This window comes from Oryctolagus cuniculus, chromosome 1 (genome assembly GCF_964237555.1).
Source record: "Oryctolagus cuniculus chromosome 1, mOryCun1.1, whole genome shotgun sequence".
Lineage (NCBI taxonomy): Eukaryota > Metazoa > Chordata > Mammalia > Lagomorpha > Leporidae > Oryctolagus > Oryctolagus cuniculus.
The window spans coordinates 190,898,284-190,905,622 of NC_091432.1; the positions used below are offsets into that span (position 1 = coordinate 190,898,284).

General features: G+C 42.1%; 1 pseudogene; it reads right to left on the reverse strand.

Annotated features, from left to right (window-relative positions):
• Window positions 1–2,152: 2,152 nt before the first annotated feature.
• LOC100355910 (ribosomal protein uL30-like) lies at window positions 2,153–6,557 on the reverse strand (annotated as a pseudogene).
• Between the last annotated feature and the right edge of the window lie 782 nt (window positions 6,558–7,339).

The window sequence follows — 7,339 nt, forward strand, 5'->3', positions numbered from 1 at the left end:
CTTTATAAGGACTGCGGAATATTCTGTTCTGCGGCTGAACCACAGTCATATAACCACTCCCTTTTAGATGCCTATATGAGTTGCTTCTGATTGTTGCTTAGATATAAACAACCCTGAAAGAAATAAACTCATACATCCATTGTTTCCTAAAGCTGAAAGCATATTCCCAAAGTAAAACCCAAGAAATAGTATTGCTAGGGTAAATGCATTCAGAGTTTTCAAAGATATTCTGCAAGTTCCCTTGGGGAAGGGGTTATATCATTTATGCCCCCTCCCAGTAGTGCAGGAAGAGTTCATATTTCCTCACAGATCTGTCAACCAAATGTTTTATTAAACTTTTGGATGTTTGCAAATTTGATAGGTGAGAAATTCTTACTATGGTATTGTTTTGGTACTTCTCTGTGACTGCGATTGAAATATTTTCATATGCTTAAGGATCATTTGTGTTTCCTTTTTGTTTCCCTCCTGGTTGAAATTTTGTCCATTTTTCTTTTTTTATGATAATCTTTTATTTATAAGAACTGTTATTTTGCTTAATTCTTTTAACAACCATGTGAGGCAGGCAGGCTAGAGGGTATCAGCTCCATTTTACAGGGGAGAATGGAAATACTATTCCCATATTTAACACAAGATAGATCTGAGATGTGGACTCTGGGCTTCCATACCCACAAGTATCTTCCCATGATTTTGTGATACACCATTTTAAAGTAATCTGATTTTACAGTGCTTTACAGTATAAAGGTAACATCTATAAGCTCTATTCTTGGCAGGTTAACTTGAAGCCAACCAGCCTAATTAATTGCTCCAGGGATTGTTATACCGATAACTCAATTTCATGGCTATGTTTGAGACCCCCATGAGCCAAAATTGCCACAGAGATGATCTGCAAGGACCTAGGGACACAATGGTTCTCATGCTTTCACGTTAACCTAGGCTTGGTCTGTCTTCACTAATTTCTTGGATGGCCAGCTGAGGCAGTTGAGTAAAGGGAGCGGGGAAAGCAGGTTTAGGGGTGGACAGGGATGAAAAGCACCGGCAGCATCAGACCCGCTTTTTTCAGGATCACATCCACAGAAGCCCTGGGGCTGGTTGTTTGTATCATTACCAGCTGGACAAGGGATGAGACTTCTGGAGTCCAGAATAAGAAGGTCTAGTTAAGCTGTTTGCCTAGAGCCCAAACACCGAACAGTGCTAATTTCATCCACACCACACGAAAAAAATGGTTCACTCCTTCCTGATCTGGATTTTAAGGTGATGGCTGAACATCAGGCAGACTGAGGATCCCACCCAGAAGTCGAGGTGGGGAAATGGTGGGCATTTCCAAAGTTGTAGAAGGCTCACGGAGCAACATGATCTGCTGCTATGTCCTCAGCAGGGAATGTCTGATTGCCTTTGAAGGGAAACCATGGAACGTGGAACCAGAGGAGACTAACAGGATCAGGGCTTCGGTGATCAATCCTGATAAGAGCAGGACTCCCTTACATAAGGTAAATAGGTCCCTGAGAAGGTTCTGTGTAACATTTAAAATTCAAAAGAATTTTGAGTATGTGGTGTTTTCCTGGTGAAGGGATCCTTCCTTTCTCAAACCCTGAGCTTAATGAAAGGCGTTGGCCAGTTGCAGGCTGGAAATCAAAAGCCACCAGATAGACTGAGAGCCAGCCAAGTCTGTGAGCTCACAAAGCTGTCGACGAAAAGCTGGAACAGGGACTCCCAGCAGAGACAACTGAGCTTTGGTTTTCTGCTCTTCGTCTTAATTGTGTTTTAAGTCTGTTCAAAACAAGACCCTGGGAGCCCCCAGGTTCAGGTATGCCCGCCTAGTTTACTACTGTAGGAGTCCTGGGAGCCTTGCATACAAGCTTGAGTTTGTCACTCAACAATGTTAAACCTAGAGTACAAGATGTGACAAAGGACTTCTTTCTCCATGGCATGAGCTGTTTTCAGAGGCAGAGGTGGTCAAGATGGAAAACAATGGAAGCTTTCCTTGAACTAGGCCACGATGAGGTGCCTGCCAAGATAAGAACCTGCTAACTTTCCCCTGATCCTCCTCCCCCCCCCCCTTTCTGAAGATAATGCACAGTATGAACAATCTTCCCTGAAGAGATGTGATAACAATTCTAAAAAACAAATCACATGCTGCTAATGCACTGTGCTTTCAGGTATTCCGGGTCTGGGGTAGCTGGTGGGTGATCTGATTGACGCATTCCCCCTAATAGCCAGGGGATCCCATCTCCTTCAGCACATTCACTTCATGCTTGGTAGCATGACAGGCCACTGATAGATGGAACAGGCATAAAAGCCATGAGATCTGGAACTACTTCCCCAGGAAGGCAAACTTCATGAATGAGGTCTTCCAGGCAAATGATGCCAGTCTCTCCAGGTGCTCTTCAATCACTGTGGTGTCAGCCAGGGGGAAAGTTATGTTGTTGACCTCTGTTTGCCTTTCAAGATGAGTTCCTGCACAGACTTCCAGTTTGGAAATACCCAGGTCACTTGAGGTTCTATCATTATGCAGCAGCTTTAGGTTTTGAGGATACTTTGACAAAGGCACCAGTGAATATTTTCTTGCAGCTTAAGTCTTTCCGTGGTTCTCTGCACTAGTAAATTCACTCCATTAATTTTTTGTGTACAAGAAAAGTCGAGAGGTGTTTATCCGGTGCTTTGATGGCATGAGGTTGTACTCCTAGTCATCTGAGCTGCCCTTCCTGTCACTGCTGCCAGGAATCATATAGGATTGCTCCTTCTGTGCCAAAACTGCCTGCCTTGTCTGGCTTTGAGGGCTTGATAAGCTTTGCTCTGTTCCAGGAGATTTTCTGGAAACAGTGGGATCTTTTTTTCTTTGCTCTTCCATTGCCATCTTTCCAGTGCTATGGTTCAGCAACTCACTAGCCCTTTTTTTTTTTTTTAAAGGTTTATATTATTTATTTGAAAGAGTTACAGAGAGGCAGAGAGAGAGAGAGACAGAGACAGAGAGACAGAGAGAGACAGAGAGAGAGAGAGAGAGAGTGAAAGAGAAAGAGAAAGAGGTTTTCCATCTGCTGGTTAACTTTCCAGATGGCCACAATGGCTGGAGCTATGCTGATCTGAAGCCAGGAACCAGGAGCTACTTCTGGGTCTCTCAAGTGGGTGCAGGGGCCCAAGTGTCTGGACCAACTTCTACTGTTTTCCAAGGCATAGCAGAGAGTTGGATAGGAAGTGGAGCAGCTGGGACTTGAACTGGCACACATATGGGATGCTGGCACTGCAGGCAGCGGCCTTATCCACTATCCCGCAGCACTGGCCCCGAGATTAGCCCTTTGTAGAATGAATCATAAATATTTTCCTAATATTTTGTGTTTTGATTTTATTCATTGCATAGGTTTTTTAAAAGTATTATTTCTATATAGTTGGACTGCTTGATTTTTTTTTAGATTTATTTAAAGGCAGAGTTACAGAGAGGTAGAGGGAGAGGGAGAGGGACAGGGAGAGGGACAGGGAGAGAGAGAGAGAGAGACATCTTCCATCTGCTGATTCACTCCCCAAATGAGAGAGAGAGAGAGAGAGAAGCAGAGCTAGAGAGAGAGAGGTCTTCTATCCGCTGGTTCACTCCCCAATTGGCCACAATGGCAGGAGCTGAGTCGATCTGAACCCAGGAGCCAGGAGCTTCCTTGCAGTCTCCCATGCGGGTGCAGGGCCCAAGGACTTGAGCCATCTTCCACTGCTTTCTCAGGCCACATCAGAGAGCTGGATCAGAAGTGGAGCAGCTGGGACTCGAACTGGCACCTATATGGGATGCCAGCACTGCAGGTGGCGGCTTTACCCACTACACCACAGTGCTAGCCCCTTGATTTTGTTTTATAACATCTGAATTATGAGTCATAACTGGAAATTCCTTCTTTAAGGTTATAAAAAATTCTATGTTTTTTGTAGTTATCTTAGGTTTCATTTAAAATCTTTGATGCACTCGGACTTAATCTTGGGGATCAAATTTCATTATTTTCTTCTTACGGTCACGCAATGTTAACATATAAACATTGAGTGTCAATTGCTGTAACCACATCAATACCCAAGTCAGAAGTAGATTAAATTGGTTAGTGCAGAGAAACGACTGATAAAATCAGCAAAAAGCAAAAACAGTCCAACAGATAAATATAACACCCATAAAACCCAAACCAACAGATCCTTCAAGTTTATCCTTAACCTTTATCTGATCTTCATGAAATGATTTAAAGAGTTCAATTAAATCCCAGTCCTATCTGTGATATGCCTGACACTGCTGGGTGCTTCACATGGGTTACAGTGGTCCACCAAATTACCCAACAAGTGGGTTTTACTAACCTCATCAGACCCATGAGCAAACTGAGCCTCAGGAAATTGAAGTGATTGGCATAGGGCTCATTAGTAGTTGGAGCAGAATTTTGATTCCAGGTGTGAGGATTACTAAGTCAAGCCTTCATACTTCCAGGAGACAATGAGTTACATTAGAAAAATATAAAGGTTGATGGAAAAAATGATTATTTGTTAGACACAGCTGTTTTAATCAAGGTTCTCCAGAGAAAAATAATTGGCAGGTAGGTAGGTAGGTAGGTAGGTAAGTAGAGAACCGGCTCACAGGATTATGGGGCCTGCCTTGTCCCCAGTCTGCCATCTGCACACAGGAGGCCCAGGAAAGCCAGTGATACAGTTAAGTCTGAGATTAAGGGCCTTCTAACCAGGGAAGACGATCTTGTAAAACCCAGTCCAAGAGCCAGAGGAGTTGAGCTGAGATGTCCCAGCTCAAGCTGGCAGGCAGGAAGCAAAAGGGGGTGAATTCCTCCTTCTTCTCAGTCTGTTTTATTCAGGTGCCTGACATATTGGATAATGCTTGTCCACCCTGGGAGAGCACTGTTCTGCTGAGACCAGCAAGGCCAATGCAAATCTCATGGGAATTCTCTTGCCAGACACACCCAAAGCTAATGTTTGATCTGGGCACCCAGGGCCAGTCAAGCTGAATGACTAAATTAACCATTACACATGCAAAACCACAATTGGTCTGGCTTTGGCTTATCAGTACTACTGCATTCCTGCACTCATGCCATTAGATTGTAAATCCAGAAATACCCATATTCACAGGGCAGTGCAGCCTCTCACAAAACGATTTCCCTTTATACAGAAAGGTAAGAGCAAAAGCGGTTAAGCTTGTCACATTTCTTGTGGGCTTCTTATTCATTTTTTAGTTTCAGATTACTTGGCTGTGGAACCTTTATTAAAATTGAAGATCTAATCTATCCAAAAGTAAAATAATTTCTCCATCAGCGGCAGTGAGTGATCTAAGTCACACATTGACTGACCTGAGAGTGAATATAGAAAGAAAAATAATGTTAATATGGACCAGATAGCTTCCTCTATTACACTGGAAGTAGAAAGGAGTACAAAAGAAATTATATGTAAAATTCTCCTTACACATAAACCAGGTTTTCAGAATCTAACTTCAAAGAATGCCATTTATTAGAATTTTCTTGTCAAGTTTCTTGACATGAAAAGGACCCAAATCCTCAGCTTTATGTATCAGTGTCACTGTTTTATTTGATTCTTTCTTTGATTATTGAATTGCTCATGTATTTCCTTATGCATAAAGGTGTTTTTGCGCAAGGCTAAAATAAAAACTGTATATTTTCAAAATCATCTGTTAGTTCCCCAAATCTCTGGAGCTCACCTGTTAAGGCTACATCAGCACACCAGTTGGGGCAGCAGTGGCAGTGAACCCAAAGGCTGGAGGATCCTGTGACTGGGTATAAATTATACAATAAGCTATGAGAGATTGTTACCCAGGTCAGAATGTGACACTGTAATTGGGGGGAGCTGAGGTCTTAGCCAGGCCCAACTGGATGGGGGGCACCCGGTGAGCAGCATAACCAAGTAACTCAGAGAAAATAATAAATAATAATAAAAATAAATGTCTAGAATTGTTCAAAGTACAAGTGTTTTTTCAAGCAGGAGGGAATTTCCTGCTTCTTGTTAACCAGTGTTGCTAAAGGTATATATTGGAGTTCTCTCAGTTTTTTAGGCTGCTGTAACGAATACCACAAACTGGTGGATTCCAACAAAATTCAATTGTTCACAGTTCCGGAGGACAGCAGCCCAGAATGTGGGTATTAGAAGGCTACACTTTCCCTGGAGACTCCAGGGCAAAATCTTCCTTGGTGCTTCTGGCTTCTGGTGGTATTAGCAGTCCCTGGCTTCCTTGGCTTATGGCCACAACACTCTAGCCTCTGCTTATCCAATCTGCTATTGCCTTTTCCTTTTATGCTGACACTAGTCATTGAAATTAGAATTGATTAGGCAATCCAGGATGACCTTATCTCAATATCCTGAACTTAATTACATGTGCAAAGACCCTTTTTCCAAATGAAGTAGCATTCATAGGTTTCAGGGAATTGTAAATGGACAATTTGGAATGGGAAGCATTATTATACCCACTATAGGAGTACAAAGCCTTCTCAGGGAATTCCAGCTTTTACCCTTTGCAACAATCTACTCACTCTGGGAGTGGGAAAAGATATCAGGGCCTGTATACCTTTGTTCCCTTCTTTCACAGACATCATCCAAAGTCAGTGATAGGACAAGCAAATTTAGCATGCTGAGTCAATTTAATGTCCATATGTTTGTTACTGGGTGCTAGAATTCCAAACAAATGTTTTCAGTGCCCCCCTTTAATCTCCTTCTGCTCCATCTACTTCTTATCACCCCTGTCAAAACTCTACTCATTCACTGAATCTTCCCCTGTTCTATGCTATGCTATGCTGTGCTATCTCCCATTCACCAGTAACTTGGGTAACTCAAGACAGAGAACTCCAGCATCCATATTCTTAAACTACCTAGTTGGAACCTAAAGGAAGTCACTCCCAGTTGTGAATGTCTTCAGAACACTGTAGTTCCTGGACCAGTGAGTGCACTTGGATGGTGACGGTACAGTTTCACCGAAACCATTTCACATTAATACAAACAGCCTTTACAACCTACGGTCAATATTTCTGATTTTCATTTCTAGTGTAATTCTTTGAGAATGATCATAAATTGTCTTTTATATAGGGATAGTTTCTATTTTGATAATGCCAGAGAACAGATAATGATGACATTGGAGAACATCATGATTAATGTCCATAGGACTAACATTTACCCCTTGGTCAATGTAATATTAAAACCACTTGTAAGTTTATCTGAAGAGGGAATGAATGCCCATTTTTGGGTCAATAAATAATATATTATATGAATTCCTATCTCAGCTGAATTTCTTTTTTTTTTTTTTTTTTTTTTTTTTTTTTTTGACAGGCAGAGTGGACAGTGAGAGAGAGAGACAGAGAGAGAAAGGTCTTCCTTTGCC